At 38.3% G+C, this 21,461-nt stretch overlaps 1 protein-coding gene across 7 annotated transcripts in view; it reads left to right on the forward strand.

The window, feature by feature from the left end:
* The window catches only part of OTUD7A (OTU deubiquitinase 7A), a 107,931-nt gene that overhangs the window by 13,460 nt on the left and 73,010 nt on the right, over nucleotides 1-21,461 (forward strand). The window lies entirely within an intron of this gene.

Consider the following 21,461-nt stretch of genomic DNA (forward strand, 5'->3'; position numbering starts at 1 on the left):
CAAGCTCTACAGTGCATGCTGTCACAGCCACAAGGACCAGGTGAAGGAGGAAGCTCTTTGCCTCATGGTTCCACAGGAAAGGTTTATTGCAGGTGAAGAAAATAAGACAGAAAAACCTTAAGCACATCAGTGCAAGGGATTAAATACAGAAAATCAACCAATAGGGAAATTTAAAGGGTGGAGCAAGGGGATTACATAAATCATGTGGGAGGAGAGGGGAAGGCACATGGGCCAATGGGGCATTGTACATTAGGAGCTTTCTAAGTGGGTGTTTCAATCAGGGATTGGCCCAGGGGGTGAGTGGCACAGAACATCCAGGAAAAATGGGCAGGGTCGCCTTGATAGTCAGGGGAGGGACTAGATCAGCTTGAGGGACAGCTTTAAGGGAGGGTACAGCTTAGGGGAAAACTAATTTGGGGAAAGGATGGGAGGATAATAGAATGAACCATTTAACAACAACTTAATGAAGTAAATATGAACCACAACACATTCCAACTCCTGTTTTTCCCCAGTTGAAATAGCCAGTGTGCAGAAACACAATGTGTGAGCAGCCTTTTTACGTGCATGTTCTGCCTCTGTGCTAGTTGGAGGACTCAGAAGGTGACCCTTCTGTTTAGTCCAGGTGTCAGTAAAGTTTACAAGCCACCTGTACAGACTGCAGGGAGCAAGTATCAGTGTTCTTCCTGAGAGTTCAGAATCCAGCTCCACTCACCCACAGATCCACACACATCGCCACTGCTCTGCTGCCTGTTAGCATTTGCCGTTGAGCTGTTCTTTTCACTGATGCACTCATGGCAAAAGCTATGCTTGCTGCCATTAGGAAAACCTTCATTCAACTTGACATAGCCTCTGATCTTCACTAACACGAATATTTTGCCTTTGCAACGTACTTTCACACAGAATTTCTAAGTTTACTTGCTTTGAAAAGAATCCAAATGTGGATTGGTGCTAGAACAGGAGGTACAGCATATGACTATCATTTTGCACCTCACATGACAATGTCAAGGTTTACACTATGTGAAGACTTCATATAATGTGAGAACTTTCACATGCTACAGTACTTAATAAATTTCAGTGAGTGTTGTTGTGCTTTAATGATGCAAAAGACTCCCCTAGTGAGTGTAGAAACATACAATTTTAAAAAATTGAGGTGACTTAATAGTAGCAAGAAAATATCTTTTTTCTTATTGCAGATTTTTATTATTCCTTTATATCTTTTCATGTGGCTTTGTGTTGATGGTCTTTTTCTCTGGTGGTTCCTACATAGTTAATGTGGGGGTGTCTGTGGATTGGGGAAGTGTCACATTTCCCCTCACTTTTCAGAGTCAGGAGTCCAGCTGGATGCTCTCTCATGCCTGGAGGCAGTTAACCCCAAAAATAGAAAGTGTTTGGGGGCAGTCAAGGTCCAAAAGCATCACTTGTATATCTCACAGTTGGCTGTTCAAATTTTTTTTTAATTACTAAGGTGCTTATAAACTTGAAAGAAATGTTGATGGGCTGATTGTACAAGCAGCAGAATACTTTCTCTGACTGTTATTTTTATGCTTCAGGATATGCTGGGGAGAAAGCATTTGGAATATGAAGAACAGCTTCAGAGATGAGGCAACTTCTTATTTTCTCATGCCATAGGCCTTTCAAGGAGCAGATACCCATTTCCTGTTCTTTTCTTTTAGTGTTTCTGCAGCTTTTGGTTCTGCTGATCTGTTTTAATCAGAGGGCTATCGACATGTCCAGTGTTCCCAAGAGAAAACAATATGGAGCCTGATTGTTTCTTCTGTTGGTTTAGCATCCTTTCTGCTGCTGAGTATCACATTTAATGGGAAGGTTTCAGCCAGCTCCAAGAGCTGTGCTGCTCACTGAAGCCAAAGGAACAGTAGTAAAATGTGTGCTTGCCACAGTTCTAATCATAAGCATTTCTGCTGTTTAACTTGGAAGGAAATTACAAACTACTGCTTGGCCAGCTTACTTCTGTGGAAGAATTGAAAGAGATGCTATAGTACTTTTTGAATTTATTTTTCATTTAATCAATTAGAGAAAAGGGGTCAGGAATACTTGGGAATGTAAAATAGCAACCTTTATGCAAAGAGAAAACATATTCTAGATGGTAAGCCTTCCCTGTATTTGTGGTGGAGAAAGATGTTTGCCATGCAGGGGATTATACACTGTTAGAGTGGAATAAAGATCTACACATACGTGTGTCTGTGCATCTGTTTATGTGTGCATGTACATCTAGAACACAATAGTTTCTGTTCCTGCTGGTCAGTGCAAGCTTTTTCTACAGGCCTTTCCTTTCTCTTTCACCTGTCTGTCCTAGGCTTGAAGCAGGGGATGCCAAGGGATGTAGTGTGTAGTGGAGCTTTGGCCATGCTGGCTTCCCAAGGGAGCTGATTTGGGAGGCAATGAGATTTTTAGGGAGTGAATGATGCAGGATTTTTTTTTTTTTTATGCTCTTCAGTATGGGTTTTCTTTGAATTTGGGTTTGTTCTAATCTTGTACTGGGGGGTGGGTATTTTTGATTTGGTGGGTTTTTTCCTCCTCTCACACGTGTGGTTTAATCTAAAGATCATTAACAGCAAGGATTTGCAATGCCACCTCATTATTTTGTTCTTACATGACCTGGGATGACAATAATCTCACAGGTGCAAAACATGATTGAGCTGTCAGTCTCTCTTTCTACAGGATGGTGAATGTTAAGTACAAAGTGTGTGAGGTTTGTTGCTGCAAACCTGGAACTGAAAGGGCAGTTGGGTTCCTGTTGAATGCCTATGTGGTTATTGGCTCATCGACTAAGGTCTCTTGTTATTAAAAGGTTTCCTGCCCCATGAAGAGCATTTGCAAAATGATGTTATGATAATCACCATCTTGATGGATACATCAGGTGCTGAAGTGCAGACATGGGGTATTAACAGCACATCTCTCCTCAGAGTTAGTCAGGTGCTGTAGCCAGGAGATGTAATAGTCCACTCAAAAGTGTACGTATTTTGTGATTGTGTTAAAAACTTCTCAAAGATGCAGAAGAAAGGAGAGTAAAAAAAATTTTTTTAATGACCCTTTAAAATCAGATGATTCTCAACTCCTATTAACCTGTCCTTGCATTTTCTGGCAGCACAATTCTGTAACTTCCAGTCATTCTCAACTGTAGTTTACTAAATATTTGGAGGATTAACACTCAGATTCTGAATTGTATTTCTTCCCTTGATAGATCACTTAAGTGGGGGGAGTAAAGGAGTGTATAGAAGACAATTGCCAAATTTGTAAAAACTAAAGGGAACAGCTGCTTAATACATGTGTTAATAAGCTGTATTACTGCCCATGGCAAGTGAAGAGCTTTTTTAATGTTCAGAATACTATGAGCAGAGACCCCTGTGGCTGAGGCAAAAGTTTGAACTTTAGGGAAAATCAGTGCATTGAATACAGCAAATCATTATATGTTAAACCTGGGCTGTTGAACTTAGGGCATGAGCTTTGTGATTTGGGTTGGGTTTTTTTCCTTCACACAATTGATTAACTATACGGTTTCTTAAACTGGAAGATACAGACTGTTGACCTCTTAGGCTATTTTACTTTTAGATACCCAAATTTAGAGTTTGGACTCTTGTTTAGAGCATTGAATTTGAGTGATTTGGACTGGAACCCAAGAGCTTCGCCCTGTCCATACTTACATTAGTATACTCTCTCCCTAATACTGAAATTAATAGGACTTCTTTTTTTCTTGAGACCTTCACAAATTGCTTTATTTATTTTTTTCACTCATCTTGCTTCAGATGATATATATGTTGCACTTCCTTTTAATAAAGGCAAAATTTGAATCAGATATGGAATGCAGAGAGTTTTTTCACTTATACTTAGAAATTTACAACTCTGCTTTAGGTGAAGCTTACTGTAGAGCTCTTCAAATAGCTGTGCTGTATGTTCTATCATAAAATGAATTAATAGATTATCCAAAGAAAGGTTGCTTATTATGGTTTCTTTAGAATTAACTAATGTGTTCCCATCCTTGTCTGGATTGCAAAGTAAAAGTTACAATATGTAGTGAATCTTTAGGATTTCATAATCAAGAAAACATCTTCAGTTTAAAAAAAAGTTACTACATCTGTATAGAGGAGAGACTGACAGAGATGTTTGTGTTTTGGAAGGGAAAATAGTCTTTGAACATGAAATTGTGCTGAGGATATCAACCTGTTACTGCAGTTCAGCATTGGAAGTCAGATCCAGCACATTCTGTGCTGGTAGGTATTAAAATCAGATCAGTGCAGCTTTACATGAAACCAGTAGTCTCCAACTATATAGACAAAGGTGGCCTAAAGTCTGTCAGGCAGATTTCTGAGTTGGGCTGTACAGCAGACTCATACTGGAGTTCCAAGCTACATCAGGGATGCTGATCTATTATATTGTTCCAGTACACTGCAAAACCAGTATTGGAAGTGACACTGTATTCCTTTAATCACTCTCTTTTGTTCTCAGTAGCTCAGTGGAATTAAGCTTTGGGCCAGACAGTGACAGCTAGAAGCAATATATGTGAGTTCTGCAGAAAGAAGACATCATGAAGGGGTCTTTATTTTTATGTGTAATTTGGAGGAGAGAGTACTGTTATTTTCCAGTGGTGTGGAGAAACTAATATAAAATTTCATGAACCATTTTTGTTTCATGTTTCAATGCTATCCAAGTGCAAATGTCAGCCAAATCTCTCCTCCCCCACCTCTCCAAAGCCATAAACTGCCTCAGCAGTGCCACTTCTGAGATTTGTTACTAATACAGTCTCTTTTTTTTTTTCTCTTTAAATTATATATCAACAGCTGTACAATAATTCTGGAATAGTCATAAAGGCACAAGATACAGAGACAAAAGTATGTGACTTTTCATGAGCCCTCTCCCGAGCAAGGCCCCAGAAGAAAGCAGCAGACTTATGTCAGAAGAGTGAAAGGGTAAGGAAGCATAGCCAGGGTATCACTTGAGGCCTGCAGGCATGTGCTGATGAACACAGTCACTACACATTTCCCAGATTAAGAGAAGTAAGACTAAAAAATATGCTGACAGTTCATCAAGGGCAAGAGCTTGCTTATTCCCTTAAATCACGGGTATAGTTTTCATTTCTTCCAAATCATGAGAAGCAGTAGGTTTGTTAAAAGTTCCAGCATGCTGCCTTTCACACAATTTTTTTATCATAGTTCTGGTGAATATTTTTTTTTGGCAGCAATATTTCACTTTTTTACATTTTAGAAAATCTAAAGTAGCTTGACTTGGATGATTGGATACAGCTTTATCTGAGGAATATGTACTTCTGTCTAATCAGAAATGTTATTAATGGTCTACAGCTATTAGATGGCAGATGTAATATCCAGTTTGGGTTGTGTTCTGGATGACAGAATAAATAGATTATATAGAAAATTGTTTAGGACAAGATTAATGGGGTGTGTTTCATAGATGTTCCATGGTTTGGGTGGATATATGAAGAATCAGTTTGAATAGTTCAGCTTTTTCAATAGGCTGGATTATACAATCCAAAAGAACTTAAAATACTGAGAATAAAAGGTTTTCTAATTCTGTTGGTGTGTTTTTCCTTTTGAAAGAGCTGAGTTTGATGAGATGCCTTTCTGAAAGGCAATCAAATTTGGTATAGGAGATTCCATGTATTGGAGAATGAAATGTGATAGTTAAGGCTAAGTGAGAATTGAATTCAACAGATACCCAAGGGAAAAAAATCTGTAAATCAAAGCAGCTACCGAATGCAAGCCCTAGTACTGTAGCTTTCTGAAAGGATGCTGTACAAAAATAGTTGTAAAATGTATTTGTAGCAGTGGGATACAAATATTTCAAATAAGCAAGTATAAATTTATGACTGAATACTTTGCCATCCCCTTTTCTGTGGTTTCAAAACCTTCCATAGGTTTGGAAAATAAATTCTGGTTTGGTATGACATCCAGTTATTTTTAAAATTAGTTTTATTATTCAAGCAAGAATCATTTTGTAATGCAACAGCTTAGGCTGGGAGTTTGAGACAGAATTTACTGAATTTTCTATCTAGTGTACTACAGCAATCTGTGCAACTGAGTAGTTAAAGATGCTGTACAGATTTGATAATTAAATGATAACAGACTTACTTTTCGAAAAAGCTTGCTCATCTGTCAGAAATCATTATTTTCTTTTTCTTGGTACACATATACATTTTGCCTACAGTGCGTGGGGGTGGTTTTGCTGTGGGTGTTTGAGAATGTGCTTTTGATTGATGAGCTAAGCTGTTTCTTCAGGTACTGAAGCAAATAACTGTGGATGCAGCACTCCAGCAAACACTGCTCCCCAGGAGAGAGGCGGAGAGAGAAGCTGCTCCCACAGTGCTCCTGCTCCTGACACAGGCTTGGCTTTGCTTTAGGAGCTGGTATGAGAGAAATATCTGCAGCTTTCCAGTGGTGCACTCAGGATTGTCCCTCTTCAAAAGCTGAGCCATGGCTGTGGTCAGTGAAAGATGGGCTTAATGCAGAAGTAACAATTCTGAGCATTGGCAGTCTAAAATGGGATCTTTTAGTAGGAAAGGGAATTGAGCAATTTACTACCTAATAAAATACTCACATTACTGCAGTACCTTTAATTTAGTAGCTGTTTTGTTTCAGGAAGTTTTTTTTGATTGGTTTTTCTCTCTAGGAATTGGATGGAGGGTTTCCTATAAATAATAATGATATTTCTGTTAACCTTCATAATTTGACATTATCTCCTCTTTCCAATTGTTTTGTTTTCTGTGTCTCAGAAGGATTCTCTCAGTAATTTCATTGATGGAACAAAGGCCAACAAGCTTTTGGGATTGTACATTGGTATCTTGGTTTACCAGCTTATCTTCAAGTAATATTTCACCTCTGGCAATATATTTCCCAATTCTGTACATGTTACTGGTTCACCAAGGCAGCAACTTTATTTCTATTTTACTGTTAATTTTAGAAGGTGTTTTTTTGTCTTCAAGCTTGAAACATATTTTGGCAGCTAATATCACTCTAAATGAAAAAGCAGGAAAAATTGGAGCATGACAAAGAGCACAGCTGTAGAGCACTGTTAATTTTTGGAATATCAAAAGTCCAAGCAGCTTTTGACACGTTTGCTTCCTGAAGCTGAGGGAGAAAAGGCTTCTGGTAATGGCCTAAAGAAATGAATGCTGTGTGTCTCCAAGGCTTTTATCAAAGGAGCACATGAAGTATGTGAGTAGCCAGAAGACTCCTTGTTAATCCCTTTCCTGCCATCCAGTGTCTACAGGCTGGGGTGAGGGTGCAAATTTTAACAGAGCTGATTTTCCTTGCATCAGTATATTCCTGTTTGTGGAACATTTATCACATGGTCCTATTACAAGTTAAAGAAAATAATTTAAATAATCCCTCCTATGAGCTATGATCATTAATTTTACAGTAAAATACGATCTCCAGGCTTAGGAGCAGTTGACTTCACAGCTTTTCCAGACAGTGTTGTCCACTGTTAGGGAGGCAACTGAATCTTCCAGTTAGAGAACAGTGTGCTAAATATTTTGTTAGACAGTGCAAAACTCCTGTTAAACTTTCCTAAGTTTACTAGAAGAATGCCTACTTGCAAAACATCTCATCATTTCTACAGTGTCTGTGGTATCTCTTAAAGATGCAGTTATTTTGCCCCATCAGTCATTGAGTAAAGACCTCTGCAAAAGAGGCATAAGCTGTTGTGCCTTTCATTTGTTGATATCTGTATGTATTGGGGGGTGTTTGGGGTGGTTTTTTGCCTTTTTTGCCTTTGTTTGTTTGTTTTTTGCAGAGAGGCTGATGCTTTGAAGAATAGCCAGAGTGGCTGTCATAGGGACTCCATATTAGGTGTATATAGTGTCAACATCTTCAGTGAGCAAAATCCTCCTCCTGTTCTTGTCATTTGTTAATATTTGAAAGCCAAGTAACTTGCAGAGGACTCATTGACATCCTCCGGGTGCTAAAGCCTTTCTTTGTAAGATCAGTATTGCAGCACTTGTGCAGGTGTCCAGAGGGCTTTGTCTCTGACACTGAAGTATCTCATCTAATGAGTTCTGCAATGAGTTCTTCAGAGCCATGGCCAGAAATAAATAGATTTTGTAAAAGGAATCAGCATTTCTCTTCCTCTTTGCAGTAGATGGTAGACAAAATATGTAGGCTGATTTTGTGAGATGAGAAGATGTGTGTCTGCTGAGGTACAGCTCTGCCAACAAATAGAACATAGCAGGGGGTTTTGTTGCCATTTTGACTTCAGAGAGAGAAAACCAGACTAGGATCCATTTCACTGCTTGCTGGATGCCAATGAACATAATAATCCTTTCTGGAAATAAAACCCACTAATTGTACCCCAAAGTTTGGTTATCTTCCTCTATCAATAGTTCGTATCTCTATATATATAATTCTACATAAGACAAAAGTTCTAGGGGCTTGATAGAATCCTTTTTGAGATACAGATTTTTCATGCAGTTTTGTTGGGTTTTATTTCAATAACATAAAGAAATTGCCTATTTTCAGAACTTACTTGATAATGAAAATTCACATTTTATTTCCAGCACTTTGACTGGAAACTGCATTGCCTGGTGTCCACACAGCACAGTAAAAACTGTTCTGAAAGTCTGTAGTTTATTTATTTGTACAATAAGCAAACAATACAAAAATCCATACTGCAAGAGCTACCTTAACAGATGACTATGCTTGAAACTCCAATGACTAAGAAGTTAGGAAGTGATAAAAGAAAATGTATCTAGATCAATGCTTTATGTTTCCCTGTTACAATGCAACCTTGTAATAAAGTCATTTATTAGGTCTCAATTTCAAGGTTATAGCATGAGCATTTCCAACATATCTGAAAAGAGTGACCCCAGAAGATTTTTCAAAATAGAACAATGGTTTTTAAAGATTAACTGGCTTTGTTAATCAGTTCTTCTTTCATATCAGTAGATATGTTTTTTTTTTTCTGTTTTGCAGGTACTCTTTGAAAGTTTTTACTGGTTTAAATAGGAAAGCTCTTCACAAACTTGCTGAGGTTTTTTTGTAAAGGTTTCTGTGAGGTCAGAGATCTGTGAAGGCTCACAGCCTACCCACGCAAGTGTCAGCCCTTTATGAATGAAGAGGAAATTTGTCTTATGAGGTGCTCTAACTACTTCCAGACAAAGAAAATGTCTTAAGCTAAAAACCTATTGCCATGCCTGACACTCCACAGGCTAAAACAGGCGAGGTGAATGTTAATGGTGTCCTCACTGTCAGTGTGCAAACTGCCAGAGAGCACTTGGGAATGGAAAAGGAGTGGCAGTGACTGTCAGGTGTGACTTCCAGGGTCCCTGTCCTGACTGCCCAAATGTCCTGTATTGTCGTGTAGAATTCTGCTGGCTGCTTGCAGCACCAACCTGGGACTTTACTGAGCTGTAAAAGTGTCTTATTAAAGCCTAAGGGTACATTTCATCTTACTGATTCTTCTGAAAGTGGGTTTCTAGTACTATAGGATCACTGATCTGCCTATATGTGAGATAAGAGCTGAAATTTCTACAATCTCCTCTTACAAGACAAGCTTTGCAAAAATAAAAATTAACTATTTACTTTATGGGGGGAAAAGAGTAAGAGGAGATTTAATTGTAGCCTAAAATTACCAGAACAGAGAAGAAAATTGATAGTAGGAATATCTTTTTAAGCATTGACATGGTATAACGAGCTCCATGACTTAGAAATGGGGCTGGATAAAGCAGAATGAAAGCAGATGACCAAGTATTTGGTGGCAAGTTGAATTAATCATCTGGAATCTGAAGGGGTTTCCACCAGCTGAAGTATCTTAATCAGTGCTGGTTGTCTTCCTAAAATCAATATTGTAGCTTAAATGTACAGAACCATGGAAGCATTAATGTTGGAAAGGACCTCCAGGTTAATCAAGTCCAGCCTTTGACCAAAAACCACTATGCTCACTAATTGTATTGTGAAGTGCCACATCTACTCATTTTCTGAGCAGGGATGGTGACTCCACCACTTCTCTGGGGAGCCTCTCCAACACTTCTCCACTCTTTCAGTGGAGAAGTTCTTCCTCATATTCAGCCTGAACCTCCCCTGGCACAACTTGAAGCCATTTTCCCGTACCCTGTTGATTGTTATTTAAGAGAAGAGGCTGACTTGCTGTAGCACCTCATTGTCTTTCTTGTGACACTCCCACTCAACTTGGTGTCATTTGCAACTGGACTGGCCCCAAAACTGAGCCCTGGGGGACACCTCTAGTGACTGATCAACTGGATTTAACTCCATTCCAATGGAAGTCATGGACTTCATAGAAAGATGACAGAATTAATTTCTTTGGCTTGCCTTACATAAGAGCTAGGCAGTCAGACATCCTGAATTACACTGCTGTCCTCTAAATTGCTACTTTGACTTCAATTTCACTCTCAAATTTATGAGGATAAAATGCCAATTTTTTAATGATATATTTGGAACAAATTTAATTGGTCAAAACTCTAGTTTTAAAAGTATCTTGTTTAATTTTCCCCCTTTGTTTATTACAAAACTCTGATGAACCTTTTATTAATAATTTTCCTTAAAAGGTTGCATCTTTATATCTCTAGTAAATGACAGAATTTACTCAGTTTTGAGAAAAATGCAGTGAAAGGAGAGGCAAAAATCCCAGTAAACCCCTTCTGTTACATCTTTTTAGATGTACAGGTGTTGGACATCTAAACAGTAAATATTTCTGTTTACTTTTGATATGAGTCCAGCTGTAACTTTAATTGTTCTATGTTTGGTGAAATTTCAATTCATAACAATTCAGGTTTGTTCAGGTTAAAAAAGCAATACTTGACCAAGTTTTCAGAATGTGTTGACTGCAGTTCCCTGCTTATGATTTTTTGAATTATAGATCTTGACAACTGAAAAAACAGTTTTGCTGTTTTCTAGAAACTTAGCATTCCTGTGGTCATTCATTTAATGGAAAATTTAAGGCAAAAGCTTTCTCCGTGTACACGTCATTCCGTGTGCCTAACTGGATGAGTAAGGAAATTTGTGGATGTTCTTTTCAGAGGAAGTGTCTTATGGCAGGAGTTTGTTCATGTTGTAAATCACGAGCTACTGCCCTTCAAGCAGCCCATGGGCATAAAAGCCTGTGACCACTGTAAGGTTCTTGCAGGACAACCTTCTGGTGTGTGCAGCTCTGTGATTGTTGGCCCCTTTTCTTCCTCATTTTTGCACAGCATTGTATGAATGCTTCTCTACTTTCATGTTTCACCTTCCTTTTTCAATGTGGCAAATTTTGGCTGCAATTGAAGAAAACCAAGAAAGAGGAAAAATTCCTTCCCCTTCTGTGTATGAAAAAACATTTTTTATGAAACTATATGGGAATATGCTAATACATGCTTCTTTTATTTATACATGCTTGTAAATATACTTGCTTTTTCAAAGAGCTCATTCTTGACATAAATGTGGATACACTGGAAAAATATACAAGTTCCCTGTCATGCAGCTGATCTGTGTCCATTACGTATTTTGTACCTTGCTGCCATCTGTCCACTGGCACACTGCATGGATAGAATAATAGGGGAAAATTCCAGTTAACTGTGAGCAGCACTCAGCAGATATTGGTGGTTTTCTGATCCATGGAACAGCATCAAGTGCTCATCTTAAAGATTTCCTAAAAATCTTTTGACCTTTTTTTCATACAATATTGTATTAGTTCTAAAATAGGTTGCAATAAATAAACATTGTTTTAAATTGAATTTAAGAAATCTAGACTGAAATTTTGAGAAAATAATGTAAGATGTAAAGAATGTTTTAAGGTATATATCTATATCTAAAGAGAGGGAGTATCTACATTTTACTAATTATCTGATTTTCTACACTAGTTCAAGGGTTCAGCAGTGGTCATTGCTGAAAACCTCACTCCGGCAAGACTCTTCCATAACAAACCTTATGTGCTTACAATCAGCCAGTGAATTGCACATTATCTGCAATTTTCAGTAACCTGCTCACCGTGACCTGTCCAAGTCAGGTAGCACTGCAGCATTTTTGGATGGGAGTGCTTACAGCCCTCAGCTGAGTCTGACGAGGGCCTGCAAGGTCAAGGGGAGCATTGCTCAGGTAGATTTTGGGTGTGCAAAGCTGTTCCATTTGGCTCCAGTTGTCTCTGTATCTGGAATATGCGTGTCCATGGGGGACAGGATTACCAATGGAGTCAATCCTGGCCCTCTCCAAGTACAAATTTCTGTGTTATTACTCTTTGCTTTCTTCATTCATTCAGGGACAAATGTCTTCATTGAGCTCCCAGACAGTTCTTTGCTATTTTGTTTGGAAATAATTTGCAAACCTTTGTTGGGAAAGCAAACTGAGACAGCAAATGTAGACAAAACCATGAAGGGTGCATTTTCCAGGGTGGGTTGTAAAAGCCCTTTTTAAACAGCTCCTCTGGAAGTCCATAAGAATTTGCACAAATTCAGCAAAAATCTTGTTTCAGGTTATAGTTTAAAAGTTATTTTCTTGGTCCTCTGGAGACATTAAAGTATTTTAGGGAAGAACTGGTTGCAGTTTAGTTCAGTTTCTCCCAAAACATCTCTTTAATATTTATTCCTTAGATAACACCCCTCAGTTCAAGTCACAAGACAGGGAGTCAGTGGTTCAGTGTCTTTAGTTAGTATTATTTATGATGTTTGTTTTGTCCCTATAAGAAGGTCATAGAATTGAAATTATGGTTTCTTTTTGATGTCTCAGATGGAACATGCAGTTACAGAAGCAGAATTTTGTTGTTACTGTGGCGTTGACAGTATTCATAAATTCTGTGGTACACAGATGTACACCCTTAAGCTGATCTAGATAACAAATCCCTCATGAAAGATGGTAGGGCTTTCTCCCTTCTCCCACAAGAATTGCCTTCCTGTGATTGGGAAATGTTTTTATAAAGGAGATAGGGATAATCTGAATAGGGAGCTCACTCTGTCTTGGAATATTGGTCAATGCCTGCTTCAGCAGTAAAATAGCATTTGGGTAGAGTGAGAATTTCCAAAGGGTCTGGAGAATATTTGCAGCCTTGCATTATTTATTTTTGAGGATGAAGCTATAGAGAAAAAGTGGTTTTATTTTCTTCTCTTGGTAAACACACGCAAAAACTTCTAAATTTTAGGGAAATTAAAACAAATAAATCAGCATTTTAATATAGTGAATTTTTTCATCTGTATTCTGAAGATTCTGATATCCCTAGAATGATAATTCTTCCCTCCTGAAAGCAGGGTCAGAATGACCAGTTCTTAGCAAGTTCAGCCTCTAACAAAGAAGGGCGCTCTGCGCTGCTCCAGTGATTTGTTCTTTGGCCTTCTGTGGGTTTCTGTGTCTGGAACTTGTGTGGAGGCTTTGTGAGGCCTTTGGAGGATTGCCTGGGGATTCCTGTAGTGACTCTAATCAAGCCATGGGACATTCAGTTGGAGTCACAATTCCTCTAGAGATGCAGAGAAATCCTAGATGTGTGTTCAGCTCAGATGTACCATGAGTGTGCAGAAGGAGAGATTTGCACATGGCAGAGAAATCCAGCTTGCCTAAGACAGAGAACTTGACATCCCATCTGACCTAAATACTCGGTTTGTTTTCTGACAGAAAATCATAAATGGCAATGTAAGACGTAATTAAAGCTTTCTTCCCATATTCAATTTCCAGTGCATCAGCTTCTGGAGAACCTAAGTAGAGATAAAGGGGGTGGGGAAGGGACCACACTGCAGTAGGCAGCACATGGACCAAGCCAGTCTTTACCCTGTTACATGAGTAATTGCAGAGCTATGATTTAGAGATGGAGAACTGTGCATGTTAATCTAGAAACCTTTTATCTGGAAAAGCACAGTGCAGATTGTGAGGACAATTTGGGATCCCTGTTCTAGGGTTTTTTTTTTCTTGGTCTGCCCTGAGCATCAGGATAATGTGGCTACCCTATTCAAAATATATCTCATCTGGTTCTTTGCTGAAGCTATTTATGACTTTTGTAAATGTTATTGCAATGATGATCTTGTGTGTCCTCACGTCTGCTTGAGTGTTAATTAGTTTATTGTTTTATGTAGCACGTGAAAAGCTTTTCTGTTCCATTTGAAGTTTGAACTGTAATTCAATCCATAGGATGCCCCACATGTAAGGCAGAGTTACAGAGCAGGTTAGGATGCAGTATCCCTTTCCTGCTGTGTTGCTGCCTTGGCATATTATCTGTTTGACATCTTTGTAGATGAGTGTCTGAAAAGAGAGTGAAAGATGACAAAGAGATTTTGTTTTCTCATCTTCTGTATTAGGCATCTCACTCTCCTCTTACAGTGGGTTTTTCTGTTTCAGTTTGTGTCTCAGCAGGAAATATTCCAATTAACTTACGTCACAGATGTACCTTGTTGAAGATCATGGCTCATTTTGCCAGGCACTGCTACAGTTTTGTTACGTGGAAATTTTTTTAAAACAGCAATGCCCTCTCTTTTTGCAATTTAGTATAATAATGCTAGAACTCTGTAGTACTTGAAACTCTGTTTATGATCAGTTGCACTGTTTTGTCTCCAGCCTATTGCTCAGTTCCCTTCCAGCTGTAACCCCCATTGTATTTTCTGACTGCTAAAACTGGGGCTGGCTTTCTCCTGTGTCCTTCCAGTCAGTGACACAGCTGCTCAGTTGCAGATTCAGGTAGGCAAGTTCTGTTCATGACTTGAATAGGTTTTTACTTCTGCAGGATGACAATCTTTCTATTGAATGTCGGCCTGCATGCACACTGGATGCATTTCTGTTTTATTCATATGAAAAGATGTTCTACCAGTATCACTATGGAACATCTTGATGTTTTCTGGAAGAATGGCATATTTTGCTGAGGTTTACAAATTCTATTTAAGTTGCTGTATATGTGATTCTTTCTTAGCCAGCTGACAAAAGTTTTAGTCTTTTAACTAACCAAAGGATTCTTTTTCTTTCAATGAAAGGTAGTGTTGATGACACTTTGCCAGGTCAAACTTTGAAATGTTTTATTCTTGAGCAGTATTCAGTCACTTGCAGTCAGGGTAAAGATCCTTTTTTTTTTTTTTTTTTTTAAATAGGCTACAGTATTATCTATATTATGAGGCAATAGAGGTTTTATATTGCACTGTATGTTCTTTCTAAACCCATAATTCATCATTCTCCAACTGTCTTGCTCACAATATGCATTTCAGACAAAATACAATCTAAAAAACAAGTGCAAAAAGAGCTTAAGTATTTACCTTTAGAGGTAATAGTAACCATCATAGTTTAGTTTCTGATGGATTTCTGCTATTGGCCAAGTTGTTATGCTGAAAAATTGAGCTTCCTTAAATTACATGTTACTTACATCTTGTCACTGTGTTGAATCATTTTGATCTGTAGTTCTACCGAGGATTTTGTTCTCTACTTTGACCTTTGTGCTGCAGTTCAGAGCTCTTTACTTTGTCTAACACTACAGCAAGTGAGTGTATTTTGAAATGTTGCCTTTAGTTTTTTGACAGACTTCATGTGTATAGTCTCAGGTGATTCGAAAGTGCTTCTGTAAATGGCTGGTTCCCCTGATGGTAATTACACACGCTTTGGATGCAAGTGGCAAAGGAACAAAGCCGAGTGGGCTGGAGCTCCAGGCACCTGGCAGTGTTACCTTGTCCCATGCCACGGGGACATGTGACAGGTTCACCTGCCCCACTGCAGGGAGTGGGGGAGGCAGTGGCTGGTACAGGCTCTGCCTTTTGTCATTTCCACCTCTGTCACCGTGTGGGTGTCCTGTCTGGGGAAAACCCTCTGAAGAGTTTATCAGGATAAATAAAGGCACAAAATCAATCCTTCTGGAAGGCTTGGGAAGTGAAATGGAACATAATCACCTTGCAATCATTTTAGGGATTATTGTAATTCTTTCTCGTTGCATTTTGTTGTATACTGCTTCATGTATGGGATATGACACTAGAAAGAGCTATTTGTCTTCTGTTGTAATTTATCTTCTTTCTCCTAGAGGGGCAAGAATACATAGATGTTAAGTTTAAGGGGATAATTGGAATGTCCTCTAGAAAATTTCATACTGGTTTCTGCCACACATGGTGCCTTAGCACACAAATAAAGAAAAAAGAGACAAGCAAGCCAATGAACCAACAATGAAGTACTATTTAGCATATGTTTTAAAATTAATGTTTCTTAATTTTTGATAGAAATTATTAAAGCAAGGGCAATTTTTTGTAAACATTTCCCATCCCCCACTGTAAAAATGTGGAATGTCTTTCTTCTGCTAAAACATATAGGGCTCCATGAAATCAGCCTGTGGAGAAATTAAATGCAATGTTACATTTCTATGTTATCAGATATCTGTCAGCTGCTACTAAAAAGAATATTAAAGAAATAATTTAGGCTCTAACTGCATAGCTTATGATAGGGTTAGGGATAAATATGTATCAAGTTCTTTGTTTTAAATTGATAGCTTCTCCCAAATGGGAAAAAAATTGGTGGTAGTGATGTTAGTGAAGAGATCTATATTATTTAGAGATAAAAGTATGCATATTTCTATCTGTATAAATATATCAATAATACACAGGCATATAGACAACATAGATGCAGTATAGATATAATCTACCTATATGTTGCATATAGTTTCTATAAACATGTCATATCTATATACATTTTAATGTGTACATAGCATTTTCTGTTCATAAAAACTCACTTTTATTTTTTATACTTATAATGCCTTCATTCTAGTGCATTTGAGTTCTATTTATAAAAATATTTGCTCATTTCTTTGTATGTTACTTGGTAAGCTGCTCATAAATTATAGCACATGTGGGGGGACTGTGTTCGTTTTTATTAATTGGTAGGACAGTTGGGAAATAAAAATCAGTTCTAGGGATTGAAGTAGGCAGATCATCTACAGAGAATCATATTTTTATTACTGTCTACATTTCTAATGGAAAATATGGAAATAATTTCTCTGACTTTAGCTGAAGAATATATGAAGGGAATAACATAAGAAATTTGTGATAATTTTACGTACACAACTCTCTAATGTGGTATTTAATTACATTTATTGCAGGCTTGCATTAGGTGTTCCATAATGCTGTCTTCCTTAAACCTTGCAAAAAACCTAACTTAAAAAAAAAATTATATTTATTAGTTTCTTCTAGTAGTTTAAAAGATGGAAGAAATGGAGGTTGGGGGATTGTTTGGTTAATAGGTTGGTTGGTTTGATAGTGGATATTTTTTCATCTTTTTCAATGAGTTTTGATAGTGTGCAGATACATGTTTGTGTGCTGCACAGCAGAGCAGATCCAAGAAAATTCTCGTTAGGAAAATTTACAAAATGTACAGTGTTCTTGCTGGTAGGCTTTAGTAACAGATCACATTTGTCACTAAGCTTTACAGTACTTTCCATATATAAATATATTTTCTTTTCTGTATTCTGGCCTAGATGTTGTGTCTCAGATGAGAGAATTAATTAGATGGGGAATTCCAAGGCTGGATTATGTCCACGGCAAATAAATTGACTTCTCCTCAGCTGATGCTAAGTTCTTTTTAAGATTAGTATAATCGGTGTGATGTTGCAGGTGTGGAAAGTGATTTGGAGAAGCAGAGTTGTTGCAGGGTCACTGTGAGCCGCAGTGCCTGCTGCATCTGGCATAAGGCTATTGCTTCAACACTGTGGGATCCCACTGGAAATTCATGGCCCCTTTGCAGTGTTGAGATGTGCCTGAGGTTTTTCTCTTTCTCCTCTTTCCACTTTCTCGACAAGTTTTGATGTTGTCCTCGACTGCTGGTAGCGTTGAGGAAAAGAGTGAGGGAGGGATTTGAGGCGAGTGTTGTTTTGTTTCCCACTGAAATGCAAGTGGCTCTTAATGTGTCAGGATGTACAAGCAGGAGGAAAATAGAGAAATGTGTGAGCAGAGGTGAAGAACTGTCATTGCTCTCCACTACTGAATAGGCAGAGTAGGCTGATGTCATTGCCACCATAGGAACAAAAAAAACCCAGAGAGACGCTAGGCTTGATTACATCAGTTCATAAAATGGGCTTTGCTCTCCTCTTTGCACTACCAGCTTTGATGCAAATGCTGATGTAATGCAAGAACTCTTAGTAAAAGTGCAAAACAACCATGTTGTAATTTTTTTAGCTTCAGAGAGGATTCTTTGTTATTGAAGGAATGGTGATTGTGCCACTCATTTTAGTAAGTACCTTTTATAACAGTTGACTACATGACATTCAGCTGGATTGCAGGGACATATTTTTGTCCTTTGATGCCATTTCTAAGAGTCCCTGGTTGAAATGGAAAATTGTGCTGCTTCATCTTTTACACTTACACAGGAACTTGAATAGAGAAGAATGGAAGTCCTGCATTATTTTAATGCATTGAAATATGCAAATATACTTCCTTTTTTTGTTGTTGAACTTCCTGCTTATTCTACCAATATATATAAGAATTTGAATGGGTCCTAGTAAGAATGCTGATTGAAGCAGAGTTCCCAGCTTGCTGCAGTGGGGGACTTGGGCTCAGTTAGAACACCTAGACTGGCCAGGATTGAAACAGCTGCCTTTGCAGTTTGTTTCAGGAACATGGGTAAATAAGGTTCTGCACCCTTACCAAGCTATTTGCAAAATGAGAGCTTAAATATGTTTTGATGTAGGTTATTGATACACAGACACATAGATATTGTAATGAACTTATCCTGGGGTTTAGTAAATGTGTAGTTGTGCTGCAGAACTCTTTACTGTCTTTGTTAAATGGTAGCTATCAGTGTAAAGTTGGTTATTCTGTACATCACATGTGAATTTCATACTTTACCATTTGAGAAATGTTTAGAATTTGGTTTTCACAGGGACTGAGAAGACATGTACTGGAGAATACCCTTAACAAAAGGGAACTATGAAGGGTGTTGTGAAAATAATATTCATTTAGCACATGAGAAATAATCGTCACTATTTTATTTAGCATAATACAAAATGTGGAGTAGGGTGATTTTTGGAGCAAAACCTAGCATTGTGAAGAAGTGAGTGCATCCTGGGTCATTTTGCCAGTGGAACTCTATAACCATGTAAACATAAAACATCAGCTTGAAACACTTAATCTAAAACGTTGGGCATTTCTCTTTTAAAGCTCTGTGTTGCCTACTTTTGAAAAAGTAGAGTTAAGCAATTCAAAATTTTGTTTCTTATGATATAAAAATATGTAAGGACTTTATGTTAATATCATACTAAAATCATCAGACAATTCTGTTGTGTAAAAGAGAAAACAATTTTGTGATGTATTTTCCTCTCATATTAGGAAAAAAATTCACATCTGCCCATAAAATTTAGTTTTCCAAAGGATATAGGAAAATTATATTTTAAAAAAAAGGGAGGAGGGGTGAGAAGCAAGCATTCAAATTTCCATGGAAGCTCTGTGTTTATGTAAAGTACAGCAGCTGCACAGCAAATTCCCCTCTCTGGATGACCTCAGTTCTGAACAAGACAGACTGTTCTGGGTGCAGGTGTGATTACTGAATTATTTGTTCTGTTTTAGTGTCAGTCAGTTACAGAGAAGTATTATGGGTAAAATTTGTATCCACTGAATAAAGTGAATTGGTAGATTTGGTATTCCGCAGTTCACTATGTGCCTTCCTGCTGTTGCAGAAATAGTTTATTTCATTCTCTTGAATTGCATTAGTTAAATAGGACAGACAAGAGGAAGGGACTCCAGCAACAACCTCTGAATACATCAGGCAGGCAGAAAGGCAGGACTGCACTGAAGATAGTGCTGGACATAAAAGACAGATTTGACAGCTGAATTAGGATATTTTTAAGAGGTTTGTATATGTTGTTAGAATTGAGATTTTAAGTTTCTTCTCCATGCTTCTGGGGAAATAGAGCTGTGAAAAATTCTCATTCCAAACTCATGCATCCAGTCAGCCTTGGTTTGAATGTGATTATTTTTGTTAATCTGCCAGCAGTTTTCCAACCTACCTTAGATCACATTGGTCTTTGCCAGGTGGCTGTACTTATTTATGTCCTGTGTGCCTTTTATCTCTTACTGGTTTATGCAGTTTTATAGGAAAATCCTTTTCTTTCATCAGTGTTTGGTGTAGACTGCCAGAGAGCAGGACTAGTGTACTGAAACATGGCTGCTTTTCTGCACTTGTCTGCAACCAGACAGGTGCAGTCAGCCTGGGGAACCTGGGTTCCTGAACACCTGATGTGCAGCATGTCAGCTTTTCAGGGTCTTGGAAGAATCAGCACTGATCTAGAACCCACAAAACCGAGTCCTTGTAGAAAGATGAGTGTCGTTTTCTCCAAATAATTAGCAAATTCACTCTCTGCTTTGACAACCATGTAAGAGAACTATTCATCATAAGATGTGTCTTCAGCAGCCAAGGCAAACTTGCACTTGTAGGAGGTTCTCCCTTTTCTTGCTGAAAGGGCAATAAAAGGCATTTCAGGTGAGTGGTAGTCCTGTAAGGGTTAAAGAGTGATGGCAATGGTGTCTTCATGCATCCACTGTTCTGATCCTTCTCTCTTCAAACATGGTCCTGACAGGACTGGCTTCATGTGAGGCACACACAGAGCATTAGTGCAGAAATGTGTGTGAGAATTTGGAAACATTTTTTTAAAAGAAAAGGGGATAAAGATCCCTATGCAAAAACAATGTACTCATAAACACTTACATGTTGTGTTTAATGAACTTGGATTATGCTGTGTGCTTTAAGTAAAAAGTAAAGTGGAAGGACATTTGCTGAGAATGATTTTAAATGCTGATCTTGTTTCTGATCCAGTGCAGCTTCTTTAAATGATCTGACTCTAATTGAAGACATATAGGGAAACAGATCAGATATCTCTGAGGATTCACAGGGGTTTTAGGTGAGTAGTGAATGATAAACAGGTCAAAGGAATGTGTAATCAGTGCAGTCACACTATAGCATGATTCTCCTGAGCATGACAATTGCCTATTTTTCTTTTAAACCATCTGAAGCAGATGGATCTTCCTCATGAAATTGGTAATGCATTCATGGCAGGACTTGGAAACGCATCAACGTTTCTAATGGTGAAAAGTAGTGGAAGAGGGGTTTGGCAGGGTCAAGGACAGCTCGAACACCCCCCACTGCAGTTGGTGTTGGGAGTAGTGAGACGCTGTGGTGTAAACAGCTGGGATTTCTCTGAGTCATTCATTCTCTGTTCCCGCCTCATCGCTCTGTCTATGTGCGTGGGTGGCCAGGTGCGTTTCTAGGCAAGGAAGTCATTAAAATTGATGTGACATCTCACAGTCATGTTAGGGGGAGAGGGGACATGATTGCATATTTTTCTTACCTGTTTTGGAGCCTTTGTGCACTCACCTGTGTACTGTAGGTGACCATCAGTAAAAAGGGCAGAGGACCAACACAGAGATAGCCAATTATTGTCCCTCACGAGGACACCATGGCTCGTATCTTTAGTCTCACCTGTCTGTGACATGCCAGGCACTAGGCTAAACATCCCTATTAAGATGCAGGAAGGGTTTTTTTCAGAAACAGAACTGTGAATATCTTTGTATTATTGTA

This window comes from Lonchura striata, chromosome 11 (assembly GCF_046129695.1).
Source record: "Lonchura striata isolate bLonStr1 chromosome 11, bLonStr1.mat, whole genome shotgun sequence".
NCBI lineage: Eukaryota > Metazoa > Chordata > Aves > Passeriformes > Estrildidae > Lonchura > Lonchura striata.